This window comes from Panthera pardus, unplaced genomic scaffold (assembly GCF_024362965.1).
Source record: "Panthera pardus isolate Hobbes unplaced genomic scaffold, ASM2436296v1 HiC_scaffold_17, whole genome shotgun sequence".
Taxonomy (NCBI): domain Eukaryota; kingdom Metazoa; phylum Chordata; class Mammalia; order Carnivora; family Felidae; genus Panthera; species Panthera pardus.
The window spans coordinates 82,018,848-82,037,076 of NW_026526732.1; positions in this window are offsets into that span (position 1 = coordinate 82,018,848).

The window sequence follows — 18,229 nt, forward strand, 5'->3', positions numbered from 1 at the left end:
TTTAAGGCATGTATCACATTTTATAGAATAACATCCCAACCATACAGCTGTGGTCTCCCAGCTGGATTTTTAAGTGAATATTTACTAGATCATTCCACCAGTCTGTCTGGTGCCTGCCTTCTTTCTGATGACACAAATATAAGTCTTTATCTTATAGGTATGAGACTTGCACATGCTTTCTTGCCATCAAATGAGTTCTCTGGTCAGAGGCAATGTTGTATTGGTATACAATGTTTCCATGGAAATAGAAAAGGAATTTTTCAAATTGATGAATGGTAGCACTAGCAGGACTGTTCTGAGAAGTGAAGAAAAGTCAATATCTACTTCTGTAACTCTTTCAGCTTATAAGCTATCTCCTTCTGGATCAAGCCTTGTACTTTTCTATCTGGGCCATGTTGAACTCTCTCTAACTCTCTCTATAGTCCTGAACCTATGAGGTCCTGAGAAGAAACCCCATAACTTTGTGAGACAATTATAAAATCATCAAAAGACTTTTTATTTTCTGGTGGAAGACTGCTTCTCTCATGTGGGGAAAGTGGGGAAAAGGCTGTTTCCGCAGTTAAGAAGAATCTTGGAGTTTAATATTCTCAACTCTTTCTGGATATATTCACATGTGCCTCTCACGCATGTTTGGGTCCCATTTCTTTCCCTCTAGTTACTTTATTTTACCATAAGAGACTTGGCATTTTTCACAAGATTGGTGATAAAATTATACCCTTATAGTCAGACCCTTAGCTTGGTCCTCAACTATATCTATCCTTAGGCTACAAGACATAAGAGAGTCCTTCAAAGATAGCATAGAGATTTTTGTCTTCCCACCCATGTTTTGAATTGGACATTAAGGCTAGCAGTTTGTCATTTTCCCTCTGTATGCTTTCTAGGGCCATCAGAAGCAGCCATCTATTGTCACAGTCTGTTTTACGAACTGTTGTCACCATAGTGACTAAATACCACAGCCAATTTCTCTACCAATGCCTTGACCTCCACTTGTACAACATTCCATACAACTACCTATGATAATCTGGATAGTCATTATGAGGCTTTATGGTCCAGATTAACACTTTCTTATTCTCCATAGGGCAAGGAAGTTATTCATGTGCTTTTCAAATATGTGACCAAAGCTGAGTTTCTAGACTTTGTTAGAGGAATACAGCCACTTCCAACACAAGACCTAAAAGGAAGGGTCTTGGTCTTTTTTTGAAGTTGCTCTTTCCCTGCCTTCCAAATTCACACTTGTGATTTTCATTGGTCAGAGTCAAACTGAAGGAATGTGACAAGAAGCCTGTTGAGGTAGTCCATGTACCTGGAATATACAGCAGGGTGGAGAAGGGTAAAGTAGATATGAGACAAGGCAAACAAAATATTCAGCATATTTATAGTGTATTTTAAACCATAATGCAGAATCTTAATCAAAAATTATGTTTCTTGGAATTAAACCTATGTTGTTTGATTATGACAATGTTCTTCCCATTGCCTATACTGTATAAACTCACTTTGATTGTTGTTTCCTAGCCCACTGTCACATCTCACTGTAGACCTTTACAGTGAAATAATTAAGAAACTAGTAAGTAGGATGAGATAAATTAATACTTACAGTATCACAGACATCTCTAGTTCTCAGCATGCACCATCAAATCCATTTTGTATTTCTTTGCATGCCATATTTAACTTACGAATATAAATGGAGATAAAAATAAAAGTCAGTGTGAGTAGCTGCTAAAAAAGGAGATGGCATAGGAAAGTAGATAGGTTTCTATTCTCATTAGCACTTTTCTGATCCTTTGAGATTTGGGAATTATTATCCATTTGCAGCTACTAAAATCGTTGAATAATATCTTGTTAAATAAGTAACAAGTTTTCCCTCTGTAACCCCATAATCTCCCTGAGAAACCTGGATTAGCCTCCAGGCCACAAGTGGAACTTTGAGGCCTCGGTGAAGAATAGTGTGGACAGAATTAAATTTTTAAACATGTTAACTGACAATGCTTATCTGATTTGCCCCTTTGTCATGGAGATTGGAGGAATAGCAAGTGACTATTTGCCCACTTGTCTCACTTCTCTTCCTTCTTCATTTGTTCTCATTGGCAGATGTTTTCATATACTCAACAATTAAACTTAGATATACTTCTCTGAAATTCTCCTTTGGCGAATATACAAAATACATTACTTCTAATACACTTCTCAGTTGTGGAAAAAATCTGGATTCTCAGTTACCTTGGTAATAGAAGCAACAAAACTATAGAAGTTCTTTGTAAATATGATGTTCAGCAAAATGATTTGGGAATTCTTTGTGAATTTAAAACATTTAAATTATTAAAAGCTTTCTCAAGAACTTTACTCTTGAATCTACTAATAAACAAATAGGTTACAAGTAAATGAGTTATAGCACCATTTCGTGCTTGAACTTAGGACTTTTTTTTTTAAATGAAGCTAGCCCATTTTACCTCTTGAAGAATTTTTCCCACTTAATGGCGGACTTGACCAGTTAGTACTCCTTGACCCTAGTTCTCATAACCAACTCAGCTTTGTGACATGAGTCTAGTCACTGACTCATGTCAACCCTACAGAACTTTCACACAGGTATCAAGCTAATTCTCAGCCCTGTATCCATGCTGTTGCTGTTATGGTTTCCTCTTCTGCCCACACATTCAGTATGTATCCATCTTTGACTTTGTGTATAACTGACATATCTTCCACTTCTTTCGAGATGTCTCAATTCCTCCCCCGTGAAACCTTTCCCAAAGTCTTCAGTCTGCATTAATATCACTCATGAAACATTTGCTTCTATATTATCATTAGTACTTCATTTTACACCAGGCTGTTTGCTGTGGTCTAATTATATAAACCATACAATGTAGTACTTTATTAAATAAGAATACAATGTAGTTCCATAAAATTCAAAAATTTTAAAAATCAGTCTATAATTCAAGACTTAATTTAGTGTTTCCCAGTCTTCCAGGATCTCAAAAGGGGGAAAAAATGTTGGAGGTATCACTGCATGTGATTAAGGCTATGAGGATGTCAGGACACTACACTGAGCATCTCTGAAATGATCAAATTCTTAGGTCAATAATTTCCTTCATTATATAACATAGCATCTAAATTATCAATAAGGCAACTATAGGGAAATGAGAAGATTATTTTTAAATGACCCTGGGGATTTAGTTAGGGTTTTCTAGACAAGGTAGTTGGGACAATAAGATCCAATTTTCCTCAGAGGAAGGGGCTTCCACCAAGCTCATCTTTCCATAGAACCAGTGACTTTCCCTCCATGGCAGGAGTCTACAAATTTCTATACCCCTTTGGGTCTCCAGAGCCCATGAATCCAGGCACCTTTGCTCCAACAGCTTCTAATCTCATTGGCAAGTCTGCTTTCCTCACCTGACCTTTTTAAAAAATTTTTTTAATGTTTATTTTATTTTTGAGAAAGAGAGAGAGAGACAGAGTGCAAGCAAGGGAAGAGCACAAAGAGGGAGACACAGAATCTGAAGCAGGCTCCAGGCTCTGAGTTGTCAGCACAGAGCCCAACTCAGGGCTCGAACCCATGGACCGCAAGATCTTGACCTGAACTGAAGTCAGTCACTTAACCAACTGAACCACCCAGGCGCCTCAACTCACTTGACCTTAAACAGGGAAAGAGGAGAGTGTCTCTCCACTGGAATAGACACCCACACTACAGGACCTGCAGCACCCTGGCCCCAGAGCACACCTCTGAGGGATGATGGGGACATTATAAATCATGTACCTGTGTCCTTCCTGCTCTTGCTAACCCTAGGCTTTTGAAAAATTTCCAAATGAAGTCTACTTCTAAACTTGGCTTTGTGGCATTTGTCTCAAATTCTAGTGCAGGATAGAAAATCCAAAAAGGACCCACCTTTCCCAGCAGAGACTAAAGAATAATGTTAAATGTAGAGGTTTTGTTCAAGGTCTTAAAATATGGTTAAAGCAGGAGAGAATCCTACAAATATCTTAGATCTGAACGATAAAATGCTTTATAAGGAAACTGAGCCTCCAAACAAACTCACGAGGAAGTAGAACAGAATCATCTCTCCCCAGTCCTGGGCACCACATTCTGTTCAGAGAATGCGCATACACAGGTCACCATGCTGCTGTAATCTCTGTGAACTTCCCTTCTCCCTGTGGAAAATAAATCTATGTTTCTTGACATATGATAATTTTCATGATCTGTCTGTCCCCTGCCTATCTTTCCAGACTCATTTGTCTTCACATTTCCTTTATTCTCTAGCAACAAAAGAGTATCCATGGCTCCTAATACTCACCATGCTTTTTCATGTTACTATCTCCCTGAAGGCTTCTCTTTCTGCCATAGCTACTTCTCATCTCAATGCCCTGACTCTAATTTAAAAATATCAATTTATCAAAGGCAATTCAAGGCCTTCCTTGTAAAACTTTCCCTACTCTCTACAGGCATTCACTTCTCTACTGGTATTTGTATTTTGGTGCATACATCTATTTTTACTCACCATTTTGTACACACACACACACACACACACACACACACACTATGTGTATATATTTTGGTGCATACATCTATTTTTATTCACTATATATATATTTTTTTCTCCTACTTTGGGGTTTATTCCTTTATATCTCTTGCACCTGGCATGAGGCCTGATCTGTTGTGAATTCCCAGTAATGACCAGTGGTGACATTGAATTATATCACTATGTTTTTGTTTTGTTTTGTTTTGTTTTGTTTTGTTTTGTTTTAAGGCTAAAATTGAAATTCTACTTGACCTTTATCACAGCTGATAAAAGTCATAGTCAATACTTGAAACTGTCTTTAACCCTAAGCTCAAAGTTCTTTCTACCACTACAACTACCACAAAAACAGTAATGATAATAATATATGTGTTTTTTTTTTAAGAAGTTACTTTTAGGGGAGTCTGGGTGGCTCAGTCGGTGGAGAGTCTGACATTAGCTCAGGTCATGATCTCATGGTTCGTGAGTTCAAGCCCTGCATAGAGCTCTGTGCTGACAGCTCAGAGCCTGGAGCCTGCTTCAGATTCTGTGTCTCCTCCTCTCTCTGCCCCTCCCGTGCCCATGCTCTATCTCTCTCTGTCTCTCAATAATAAATAAACGTTTAAAAAAATAAGTTACTTTTAAAAGATAGGAGGAGAACAACCAAATGGTTAGGAAACTGTTTCCATGCTCACTTGATTGATTGAACAGATTTAACTTTGGAAATATTGTCAAAATGTAGCTTGGTATCTGGTGGCTATGTGAAACTTTATTATTTAACAGATTTAACATTGGAAATTTAACAGATTTAACATTGGAAATGTTGTCAAAATGTAGCTTGGTGTCTGGCAACAATGTGAAACTATTATTATTTGATGACAAATGTAGTGTTATTGACATCTGGATGTAATTGCCATACCCTTGCTGTCATAAACTAATTTTTCACAGGATTCTGATTTTGTAAAATCAGATCACTTATTGAGGGAATTCCAGAAATACTAAGTATACTTTTTCTTTTTTTTTTAAAGAGGCTATTTACATTATTACACCCTGTAAGATAGTATTCTCCAAATTATTTTTCTTATTTAGTTGAAAAACACTCTAGTTTAAATAACTTCGGGAGTTACTATATACTTTATCACTTTATATAGATTTATCAAACATATTTGCAAAGGAAGCAAATATACAAAAAACAACACACAAAATCTGAAATAAAACTATTAACTTGGTTTAATCTAGCATTTCTCAAACATTTGTCCACTGAACTTACCCTAGTATAACACTAAATAAAATCGTATTGATATTGGTTTAAAAACACTTTGCTAAACACTGCTTGGTGTTTGTTATACTGTTTGTATAATGAAACAAATAACAACAGTAAATCATGGATTGCTGATTAATAAGAATTAAATGTTTCTGTCAAATTATTACTGAAGAAACTGATTCTAAATTCTGAGGTCAAATAGAATCAGTCTATATCACAAATAAGGTGAGACATTTCTAATAGGAAATACTTTTTCCTTTGCTCTAAATCTTAGCAAGAGTGGTCTGAGAAACAAGTCCCTTCTTTTGCTTCAAGGAAAGCTAAGGGCCTGAGGTTCTGATTTAGTCTGAGTTGAGAAAGGAAGGAAGGAAGGAAGGAAGGAAGGAAGGAAGGAAGGAAGGAAGGAGGGAGGGAGGGAGGGAGGGAGGGAAGGAAGGAAGGAAGGAAGGAAGGAAGGAAGGAAGGAAGGAAGGAAGGAAAATCAATCCCTGGGTATTTTTAAGTCACAAGGTCTGATGCAAGGTGTAACTGAAGTCTGTTTTAGGGGAGAGCACTCTAAGAATTTCAGTACAGGTTGAAATGAAGTCTTACAGGGTGAAATTAAGGGTAAGAACTAGATTGAAAGCAAAAGTTTGTCCCAGAGAAGGGACTTGCTGGAGAAGTATAGATGGCTTCCTAGATGAGATGGGGTACCTGGAGGGATGCAATCCCTGAGCCCTTCAGCTACTCCCCTGAGTGGTGGACACCTGACTGGGTACAAGGGCTAAGATGAGGGGTGGGAACCTGAGACCAATCAATACAAAACTCTATTGACTTGATTGAAATCTATCAATTGCACTGATGAGTATACAGTTGGTCATTCTGATTTCTCCAAGACCAGAGTAACAAAGTCCTTGTGCAATTGTGTGTAGTCCGCTGTGCTACACTTTACTGCAAAAAGCATAGTTGGAGCTGCAGCAACTGGATTAACACATTTGGTGTATAAGTTTTTTTTCCCTATTAGCTTCAAATCTAGGGCAACCTAAATTTAATTCAGTGAGGGTGGAAATCAAATACTTAAAGTGTTTTTCACATAATCAAAACCTAAAATCAGTGAAACTATTTTACAGGACTGAGGTCTGTTTTGAAAACACCCATGGATAAAAGCTCATCTATTGTTATACAAAATGAGAATGTAGTCCAGTCAAATAAAAGCTACCTGATCCTCTTTATTTTTGTAAATACTGCATCTTTTCCTCTAAGCATTGCTTTTGAGAACTCTCGGAAACAACCAGATCAAGTTTATTTAATTTACATCATTGGATAAAAGATTTTGGCCTTTTTACTTTATATATATATATATTGTAAAGAGGTGTGTGTAGGTGTGTGTGTATACACTCGCGTGTATATATGGTAAGTATATATGGTAACTATATATGTATATAATTGTTTTAATTTATTTTGAGAGAGAGAGAGAGAGAGGGAAAGAGAGGGAGGCTGGTGAGGGCAGAGAGTAAGACAGAGAGGGAATCCCAAGCAGGCTCCGCACTGTCAGTGCCAGAGCCCAAGACAGGGTTTGAACTCAGGAACTAGGAGACCATGACCTGAGCTGAAATCAAGAGTTGGATGCTTAACTCACTGAACCACCCAGGCACCCTGGTATATATGTATATAAGCATAACAAGAGAGAGAATAGATATGTGTACCCTCTTAGCCGAGAGGATTTTGAATAAATCTGTAGAGCATTGATACATACTCAGCACCTACAGAATTCCTAAACATTAAAATATTTTTTTCTGATTCTGTGAGGCTATTTTGAAAGCTATGTTATCATATTGATGAGTCAATATACTGAGTTATAGAAATATCATTTTATATTTCCTAACAAGAATGTTCTGGAATAAAAATGAATTTACTAAATGGCAGTTATGTGTATTTCATAAGGAATGAGATCATTGGCTTCCCAATGGCAGTATAAGAAGCAATTCCATTTTGGGTGCCATTTTTTAAAGAAGATACTTACCAGTTACAGCCAAAAAGGGTAGCAGAACAGAGTGCATAGTTAGATTGATCTGGTTTAAGTTCCTCTTTAAAATCCCTGAATCAGGGGCTCCAGGGTGGCTTAGTTGGTTAAGTGTCTGACTCTTGGTTTCAGCTGAGGTCACGATCTCACAGTTTGTGAGTTCGAGCCCAATGTGCGGTTCCACACTAACAGCACACAGCCTGCTTCAGATCCTCTGTCTCCTTCTCTCTTTGCCCCACCCCTGCGCATGCTCTTTTTCTCTCTCAAAAAAATAAATAAACTTTAAAAAAATAATAAAAAAAAAAAATCCCTGAATCATATGTATTATCTGATGTCTCTTTTACTCAAACATTCTTACAGAGACCTGAGATAATAATCCAAAAACACCTAAATAGAGCATGATAAGAAAGATTGTAAGGGATGTTACATAGTAGATAGGTTAGCAAGGATTGACCTTATTGAAAAGGTGACATTTGAACAAAGGTAGGAAGGAGATGAAGAAGGTAACCAAATGGTATCTTGGGGGAAGAGAATTTCAGGTGGAGGAAATAGCTCTTACCTAGTCCCTAAGGTGGGAGTATAGTTTACGTATTGAGGAAGAGTAAGAACACCAGTGTGGCTGGAACAAAGGGATCAAAGAAGAAAGTAATTAGAGATAAGACTGGAGAGTAAAGGAGGTGAGGGTAGAGATCATGTCAGGCCATATAAACCATTATCAGGACTTTGACTTATGCCCTGAGTGAGATGGAATATCAATGGTTTTGAACTAAGGAGCACCTGAGAATTAGAAGGATCAGTTGGATATTGTGTAAGTAACAGAAAGTAAAAGTCAAGAACAGAAGCAGAGGGATCAGTTGGAAGGCTATTGCAGTAATTCAGGTGAGAGATGATGATGGCTTGAAACAGGGAAGTAGCTGTGAACATGGTGAGAAATGGTTATATTCAGCATATATTTTTGAAGATAGGTCCAAAATAATTTCCTAAGAGATGGAATAAAGGGTGTAGGAGAAAAAATCATCAAGGATAGTTCTAAGATTTGTGGTCTGAGTAATTGGAATAATATTACTTCATGGTAAACTTTCATCTACCTAGATTCCCAGTTAATGTACTATCCAATTAAGGAGGATGTACTTTGATGACAATTAGCATGAATTCCTTCTGTTCAAATTTGTACCAATTCAGAACACCTGATTTTAGAATATTCTTCCTGCAGTTGTATAATCTTTTGGCTAACTTCCACCCAAAGACCCAAAGCCATCGGCTATACAACAGAAAAATGACCTTGTTGCATTCCATCGTAACATGTGTGACTACAGTGTCAGTTTGTATATTTACCAGAACCCATTTGCAGTAGAAATGGGCTGAAGACATTATTTAGGAATGGCTAGAGTAGTCTTTCTGGTCTGGTTAATGTCCAGAGGCAGAAAATTCTAAGAGCCAAACATGAGTTTTGGAATGAAGCTCAGCTAACTTTGAAGTCTAGCTCTAGCCTTTAAGAAGTTAGCTTTAGGCTCTCATCTGCGAAACAAAGAATATTACTTCCTGTGTTTTTGTTTGTTTGACTGTTTGTTTTTAGTTAGATTTAATGAAATACATACAGAGTTCTCATATTCTGGTTTTTATTTTCCCTCACGCTGCTAACTTCTGACTAGTATTGATACTTTGTACCATGCTTCAGAGTCTACCACAAAACTCATCGAAGCTGGGGCACCTGGGTGGCTCAGTCAGTTGAGCGTCCGCCTTCAGCTGAGGTCATGGTTTCACGGTCTGTGGGCTTAAGCCCCATGTCAGGCTCTGTGCTGACATCTCAGAGCCTGGAGCCTGCTTTGGATTCTGTGTCTCCCTCTCTCTGCCCCTCCCCTTGCTCATGCTCTTCTCTGCCTCTCAAAAATAAATAAATGTTAAAAAAAATTAAAAAGAAACCATCAAAGCCAGCATCCTTTGATATTCCAGCAGTCCTCTCTTGGGTATGCTTTGGTAATTACAGAAAGGTTTCCTGCTTAGACTTGGTCAAAATCCTATTCTTTAAAAATAGGCTTTCTGCTTCTATTACCTTTCATTTCTAATTTTACTGCCCTTTTGATTTACATAATTGTTTATATCTGGTGTGTGACACATAGCAAGAACTCAATAAATGTTATCTATCTAACATTTATCTCAATAAATGTTATGCTATTGTTACAGTAGCAACATTATATTTAGACAAATAAGCTTATGCATGCGCATAGTGGGTGAAACTTTTTTTTTACCAAGGAAAAGTGATTAAAAGATGTTTTGTGATATTATGTAGGAAATATAATTCTAATACCTATGGCTGAGTTAAAGACCTCCCTTTTCTTAGGCATCCTCTCTCTTATCATTGTGTCTTGTCTTCAGTTGGAAATGTCCTTCCTTGTTGCTTATCTCAAAAGTAATTTTGCTGATACAGCCTTGGATTTACTGCTCTTATGTTTTGTGATCTCCTTATATGCTCCACACAGGTGTGAATCTGAGAATTGTTCAAGTGAATGAAATAGGATTGGGTAAAGTTAACAGAAGAAATTGAGCATGGGAATGGGATCAGGGTTCTGTGTAAAAGCAGGGTTTGCAACATGTACTAAAAATGTAAACTCAGATTTCCATTTTGTGGGTTTTTTTACATGAAATTTATTGTCAAATTGGTTTGCCCAGTGCTCATCCCAACAGGTGCCCTCCTCAATACCCATCACCCACCTTCCCCTCCCTCCCACCCCCCATCAACCCTCAGTTTGTTCTCAGTTTTTAAGAGCCTCTTATGTTTTGGCTGCCTCCCTAGCCTTTTTTTTCCTTCCCCTCCCCCATGGTCTTCTGTTAAGTTTCTCAGGATCCACATAAGAGTGAAAACATATGGTATCTGTCTTTCTCTGTATTGCTTATTTCACTTAGTATAACACTCTCCAGTTCCGTCCACGTTGCCACAAAAGGCCATATTTCATTCTTTCTCATTGCCAGGTGGTATTCCATTGTGTATATAAGCCACAATTTCTCTATCCATTCATCAGCTGATGGACATTTCGGCTCTTTCCATAATTTGGCTATTGTTGAGAGTGCTGCTATTAACATTGGGGTACAAGTGCCCCTATGCATCAGCACTCCTGTATCCCTTTGGTAAATTCCTAGCAGTGCTACTGCTGGGTCATAGGGTAGGTCTATTTTTAATTTTTGGAGGAACCTCCACACTGTTTTCCAGAATGGCTGCACCAGTTTGCATTCCCACCAGCAGTGCAAGAGGGTTCCCGTTTCTCCACATCCTCTTCAGCATCTATAGTCTCCTGATATGTTCATTTTAGCCACTCTGACTGGCGTGAGGTGGTATCTGAGTGTGGTTTTGATATTTATTTCCCTGATGAGGAGCGACATTGAGCATCTTTTCATATGCTTGTTGGCCATCAGCATGTCTTCTTTAGAGAAATGTCTATTCATGTCTTCTGCCCATTTCTTCACTGGATTATTTGTTTTTCGGGTGTGGAGTTTGGTGAGTTCTTTATAGATTTTGGATACTAGCTCTTTGTCTGATATGTCATTTGCAAATATCTTCTCCCATTCTGTCAGTTGCCTTTTAGTTTTGTTGATTGTTTCCTTTGCAGTGCAGAAGGTTTTTATCTTCATGAGGTCCCAATAGTTCATTTTTGCTTTTAATTCCCTTGCCCTTGGGGATGTGTCGAGTAAGAGATTGCTACGGCTGAGGTCAGAGAGGTTTTTTCCTGCTTTCTCCTCTAGGGTTTTGATGGTTTCCTGTCTCACATTCAGGTCCTTCATCCATTTTGAGTTTATTTTTGTGAATGGTGTGAGAAAGTGGTCTAGTTTCATTCTTCTGCATGTTGCTGTCCAGTTCTCCCAGCACCATTTGTTAAAGAGACTGTCTTTTTTCCATTGGATATTCTTTCCTGCTTTGTCAAAGATTAGTTGGCCATATTTTGTAGGTCTAATTCTAGGGTTTCTATTCTTTTTTAATTTTTTTTTTAACGTTTATTCACTTTTGAGACAGAGAGAGACAGAGCATGAACAGGGGAGGGGCAGAGAGAGAGGGAGACACAGAATCCGAAACAGGCTCCAGGCTCTGAGCTGTCAGCACAGAGCCCGACACGGGGCTCGAACTCACGGACCGCGAGATCGTGACCTGAGCCGAAGTCGGCCGCCCAACCGACGGAGCCACCCAGGCGCCCCTGGGGTTTCTATTCTATTCCATTGGTCTGTGTGTCTGTTTTTGTGCCAATACCATGCTGTCTTGATGATGACAGCTTTGTAGTAGAGGCTAAAGTCTGGGATTGTGATGCCTCCTGCTTTGGTCTTCTTCTTCAAAATTGGCTATTTGGGGTCTTTTGTGGTTCCACACAAATTTAGGATTGCTTGTTCTAGTTTCGAGAAGAATGCTGGTGCAATTTTGATTGGGATTGCATTGAATGTGTAGATTGCTTTGGATAGTATTGACATTTTAACAATATTTATTCTTCCAATCCATGAGCATAGAATATTTTTCCATTTCTTTATATCTTCTTCAATTTCCTTCATAAGCTTTCTATAGTTTTCAGCATACAGATCTTTCACATGTTTGGTTAGGTTTATTCCTAGGTATTTTGTGCTTCTTGGTGCAATTGTGAATGGGATCAGTTTCTTTATTTGTCTTTCTGTTGCTTCATTATTAGTGTATAAGAATGCAACTGTACATTGATTTTGTATCCTGCGACTTTGCTGAATTCATGTATCAGTTCTAGCAGATTTTTGGTGCAATCTATCGGGTTTTCCACGTATAATATCATGTCATCTGCAAAGAGTGAAAGCTTGACACTATCTTTGCCAATTTTGATGCCTTTGATTTCCTTTTGTTGCCTGATTGCTGATGCTATCTAACACTTCCAACACTATGCTAAACAACAGCAGTGAGAGTGGACATCCCTGTCGTGTTCCTGATCTCAGGGACAAAGTTCTCAGTTTTTCCCATTGAGGATGATATTAGCTGTGGGCCTTTCATAAGTGGCTTTTATGATGTTTAAGTATGTGCCTTCTGTCCCAACTTTCTGGAGGGTTTTTATTAAGAAAGGATGCTGAATTTTGTCATATGCTTTTTTCTGCATCAATTCACAGGATCATATGGTTCTTATCTTTTCTTTTATTAATGTGATGTATCACTTTGATTGATTTGCGAATGTTGAACTAGCCATGCATCCCAGGAATGAATTCCACTTGATCATGGTGAATAATTCTTTTTATATGCTGTTGAATTTGATTTGCTAGTATCTTATTGAGAATTTTTGCATCCATATTCATCAGGGATATTGGCTTGTAGTTCTCTTTCTTTGCTGGGTCTCTGTCTGGTTTAGAAATCAAAGTAATGCTGGCTTCATAGAATGAGTCTGGAAGTTTTCCTTCCCTTTCTATATTTTGGAACAGCTTGAGAGGGATAGGTATTATCTCTGCTTTAAACGTCTGGTAGAATTCCCCAGGGAAGCCATCTGATCCTGGACTCTTATTTGTTGGGAGATTTTTGAAAACCGATTCAATTTCTTTGCTGGTTATGGGTCTGTTCAAGTTTTCTATTTCTTCCTGTTTGAGTTTTGGAAGTGTGTGGGTGTTTAGGAATTTTTCCATTTCTTCCAGGTTGTCCAGTTTGTTGGCGTATAATTTTTCATAGTATTCCCTGATAACTGCTTGTATTTCTGAGGGATTGGTTGTAATAATTCCATTTTCACTCATGATTTTATCTATTTGGGTCCTCTCCCTTTTCTTTTCGAGAAGCCTGGCTAGAGGCTTATCAATTTTGTTTATCTTTTCAAAAAACCAACTCTTGGTTTCATAGATCTGCTCTACAGTTTTTTTTAGATTCTATTTTCTTTATTTCTGCTCTGATCTTTATTATTTCTCTTCTTCTGCTGGGTTTGGGGTGTCTTTGCTGTCCTGCTTCTATTTCCTTTAGGTGTGCTATTAGATGTTGTATTTGGGATTTTTCTTTTTTCTTGAGATAGGCCTGGATTGCAATATATTTTCCTCTCAGGACTGCCTTTGCTGCATCCCAAAGCATTGGGATTGTTGTGTTTTCATTTTCATTTGTTTCCGTATATTTTTTTAATTTCTTCTCTAATTGCCTGGTTGACGCATTCATTCTTTAGTAGGGTTTCTTTAACTTCCATGCTTTTGGAGGTTTTCCAGACTTTTTCCTGTGGTTGATTTCAAGCTTCATAGCATTGTGGCCTGAAAGTGTGCATGGTATGATCTCAATTCTTGTATACTTATGAAGGGCTGTTTTGTGACCCGGTATGTGATCTATCTTGGAGAATGTTCCATGAGCATTTGAGAAGACAGTATCCAAACCATAAGAGCCTCTTAAAAACTGAGAATAAACTGAGGGTTGATGGGGAGTGGGAGGGAGGGGAGGGTGGGCATTGAGGACGGCACCTGTTGGAAGGAGCCCTGGGTGTTGTATGGAAACAAATTTGACAATAAATTTCATATTTAAAAAAAAAAGAAAGTAGATTTTAGCTGCACTCCTCACACAAAAAAGTGGCAACTATGTGAGAAGATATGTTAATTAGGTTGACTATAGAAATCGTTTAATTGTGTGTAATATACGTATATCAAATCATCATCTTGTATACATTAAATATGCACAATTTTTTATTCAAAACATAAATAAATGCTTGGAATTAACAAAATAAAAAATAAATAAAAGAAAAGCTAGGAACCCAGAATACATAGGCTAAATTGAGCTTCCCACCATTTCCTGTGTGACACTTCAAGTTAGATCTTGACTTATGCCATGAGGCTGCCCTGACATAAAGGGATACAGAATGGGGCTGTGTCACAAGGCTTCTTTTCCAAGCTGCATTCAGATGGTTCTGTATATTTAAATTAACAGCTAACTGGGAGCAAGTCACTCTTTCCGGAAGGTGGAGGAGGACATTGTGAGAACTTCACACAAGGGCATACATGTATTCAGAGTGCAGTGCACAGCAAGGGCTGTAAAAAGTGAAACTTTAGCAGACTACATGGGAAAAGGAGGTTATATGTCCATCAGATATGACACTAGCTGCCTGCTTCCTTCTCCATTTCCCTGGGTAGGGTGTGACCCTGAATTGGGCAGAAGGGGTTAGCTCCCAAGGGATTCTGCTTCAGGAACATCAAGGAAGCTTCTCTCAGTCAAAACATTTCCTGACTCAGTTCACACTCAGGTCATGCATTCTTCTAAATGAAATCAGGCTATTTTCTAAGAGATTTCTTTGAATGAAATCTCTTAAAAAGACAAAGGTCTGTGTATAAGGGCATTTCGCTACGCATGCTAGTGTTTGTGCACATTGACTCTGAAGCCATACTGCCTGGCTCACAGCTGCCTGGCTTAGATACTTTGGGCAAGTTGCTTAAGCTGTCTCTATCTCTGTCCTTCATCTGTAAAATGCAGAAAATACAGTGGGAATCATTCAGGGTTGGATGAGGATTAGAGGGGTAATCCCCTTAAAGCAGAATGCTTGGCACACAATGCCTTCTCAGTAGTCTTTGTATTGTCTCTCACACCATTTCATGTCACCGAATTTATTCTTCAAGGAGAGGGAAAGGAAAAGGAAGAGTAAGCTTGTTTCATGATGTTGCCTACAGCCAGTCTGAAAAGAGCCCTTTTTTCCATGAAAGATAATTATGAAGACAACAATCATGACTATTTTAAAATTCTTCTTGCTATATTATATATTTAAACAAAATGGGAAATATTCTGTCACATCATTCATCATGAGCCTGGTGACAAGTGGCTCAGAGCATCTTTATCAAATAAACACGAATACGTAATAAATCTTTTAAGGCATCAGTTAAGGATCTTTATATTACAAATCCTGCATTTCTAAATTTGTTTATATTTGTGTTCTTTCAGCATGTTTGCACCATTGGTTGACCATTTCATTTCAAAATGATCTCACTGGTGTTCTAGGCTTTGTGTGGGCCAGAGAATGCACAGGGAGTCCTTCGTTTCTGGAGCTCCCGGCCACTATGCTGCCTTTGCCATGTGGATCTTGTACATGTCTCTGGGAGAGAGTTTCAATATTTCAATCTAATGGTCCTTCTTCCAACCGAAACTATTCCCAGACACATGGCCTTAGCTCGCCAAATGTCATCTCTTCTGAATAGGTCAGCTGCAGCTGCAAAGATCTCTAGAGCTATTGTATCCTGGAGTGGCATGACATTTTGTGGTTCACTATAGCTAAATAGAATGCTCAGCTACAGACACCACAAACTCAGTTATTGACTTGACCAATCCTGGCTTGACACAAAAATTAGCAATTTACACTAAATTTACACTAAAAAGTCTAATGGCTGAGGATTCTGTAGATCTGAGTTGATTCCCAAGTACTTGAGTGATTTTGTAAAACAATTCAGAGAGAGATATGAATATAATAAAAATAAAGTTTAGTCATAATTTTCCTTGTAATTATAAAGATATATAAGAAAATATGTATCTAAGATATGTAGAACATGTACGTATATTATTAAAATGACACTGAATTAAACAAACATAACAGAAATTGTCTTTTGAGGTCAATACTTTCTCTTTCCTTTACAGTTCTATACCTATCCCATTACTTAATACAGTTTTTGAAGTTTCCATATAAATTTATAACAATTTTACATTTGTACCTTGGTCAAATTAAATTTCATTACTTAGTTATATTCATTCATTAATTCTCTTAACAAATCTTAAAAAAAAATCTTGATGTGGCCTTCTATATGCCAGTCCTAAATTTAGCACTGGAATTCTAGAAATCAAGATCTAGATGTTCCTATCCTTAAAGAATGATGGGCTAATAAGAGTAGTAAAAGCATTCATTTCTTAAATAAATCCCACTCAAAAGACAATATGTTACAATTGAGAATGTTCAGATACATTTGTGTTTAAAACTAAAACTGATTCCACAAGTAATCCCAGGGAGCGTTTTAGTTAGAAATATTCAAACATTATACCTTCCCAGGGTAACAGTTTCGAGCTTAGCAAATAAAGTTTTTGCTCAAAACAAGTACTACTTCTTTATAGCTGTACTTTACTTTTATACATGCATTATTTCTCTCATGAAGCCTGCATAACTCTAAAGCCAGGTGATCTTTGCACAGCCTCCAAGATAAAGAGCAGTAAGTCACATTTTTCTCCATTTATGTGGTAGCACATTTAAGGAATTTACCCCAAAGGATAAACAAGTCACAGATGAAACCAAATATACAACCTAAATATCCACCTGCAAAATATTCTAGTTCTTATACCAGAGTTCCAGGTACTTGCACATGAAATTACACCTGAAATCTTCAAGGATTCAGAGTGTACAAGTTAGCAGTTATTCCTATTATAAAGATATCTGGCTATCTGGATAACCCCTATCCTCATGAATTTGTTATACGATGTCATAGGTAGATAATCTTTTACAAGCTATATTGGTTTAAAAAATGGAAACTAAGACTAAAGTTTACTGAAAATTAATGTTGCCTAAGATATGTAGTTAAGGACAAGCAACAGTGGGTTAGAGCAATTGTGAATCTGTGGGAAATAATTCAAATTATACATTCCGGTTAAGGTATTCAACCACTTAGAACATCCCCTCAACACCAGCTTCTCATGTTGGAATGTGCTTGTGAGTCATAGGGCACAGGGAACGAGAAGGTGGGTCTCTTTTTTTTTTTTTTTTTTAATTTTTTTTTTTAATGTTTATTTATTTTTGAGACAGAGAGAGACAGAGCATGAACGGGGGAGGGTCAGAGAGAGAGGGAGACACAGAATCTGAAACAGGCTCCAGGCTCTGAGCAGTCAGCACAGAGCCCGACGCGGGGCTTGAACCCACAAGCTGTGAGATCATGACCTGAGCCGAAGTCGGATGCTCAACCGACTGAGCCACCCAGGCGCCCCGGTGGGTCTCTTTTAAATACAGATTCTTAGTCTATAGGTGACCTATTGTCTTCACTGTCAATTCACTCTTCTGTACTCTGTGTTTCCCAGATTGATCTATGTTAGGCTCTGTCAGTAGAACACAACATGTAGACTACAAGGATGAAAGAAAAAGAGCTCCTTCTTTTCTGCTTCCTTTGGGTTTCCTGCCTCCTTCATGCTCCCATGAAGGTCAATTTAACAATACCATTTCACACTGACAGCAGTAGTTCCTTCCTGTAGCAGCAGCTGAATCCAGTTTAGATTTTCTAACATTTGTTGAGTCAGCCTCACTTCACCACAGGAAACCAGCACCAACACTAGTTCATAGAGTTCTCCCTCAGAGATGTGATTTTCAGGTTCAAAGCGTCCCTTATTCCAGCTGAGATGCCAACACCAGCTGCCCAGTTGCCTCTCCTCAGGACTATGGGTCCAATGTGGCCCTTCCTTTTTGTTTAGAATCACCAGTATCAGCTGACCAGCACCCTATTTTAATTGGTCTGCTTTTTAGCTACATGGAGCCTCTCCATGATCCTAATATTTAATAATTCCAACCAGCCCTGGGAGTCAGAGAT